General features: G+C 41.7%; 1 non-coding gene across 1 annotated transcript; it reads right to left on the bottom strand.

Moving 5' to 3' along the window:
- Positions 1–287: 287 nt before the first annotated feature.
- Positions 288–394, bottom strand: LOC127116535 (small nucleolar RNA R71). Its single transcript, XR_007801363.1, has one exon. It is a non-coding gene; the product is annotated as a small nucleolar RNA R71 (small nucleolar RNA).
- Between the last annotated feature and the right edge of the window lie 211 nt (positions 395–605).

The raw sequence follows: 605 nt of genomic DNA, 5'->3' as shown, positions 1-605 counted from the left end.
ACAACTTCGAACTTAAACCTTCGCTGTTACAAGCAGTACAACAGAATCAATTCTCTGGAAATCCTACCGAGGATCCAAACCTTCATTTATCCGTATTTGTTCAATACGCTGATACTGTTAAAGCTAATGGTGTCACTTCAGAGGCAATTCGACTTCGTCTTTTTCCTTTCTCGTTAAGAGATAAAGCTAGAAGATGGCTTCAGTCTCTTCCTTCCAACTCAGTCACCACATGGAATGAGTTGAAGAAAGTCTTTCTTGCCCGATATTTTCCTCCAAGCAAAACAGCTATGTTAAGAGCCCAGATAAATGGATTTAAACAGAAAGATAACGAGTCTCTTTTCGAAGCCTGGGAAGGATACAAAGACATGATGAGACTTTGTCCACACCATGGTTTAGAGGACTGGTTAGTGATTCATACCCTCTACAATGGTCTCTTATACAACACAAGATTAACAATAAACGCCGCCGCAGGTGGCGCGCTTATGGATAAACCTTACGCTGACGCTTATCAACTTATCGAAAGCATGGCCCAAAACCGTTATCAGTGGGGAAGCGACCGAACAATGGTAGAAAAACCTCAAACAAAAACTGGCATGTACGAGATA

Source organism: Lathyrus oleraceus, chromosome 1 (genome assembly GCF_024323335.1).
Source record: "Lathyrus oleraceus cultivar Zhongwan6 chromosome 1, CAAS_Psat_ZW6_1.0, whole genome shotgun sequence".
Taxonomy (NCBI): domain Eukaryota; kingdom Viridiplantae; phylum Streptophyta; class Magnoliopsida; order Fabales; family Fabaceae; genus Lathyrus; species Lathyrus oleraceus.
The sequence above is the reverse complement of the archived record's forward strand: the minus strand, read 5'-3'. Positions and strand labels throughout refer to the sequence as shown.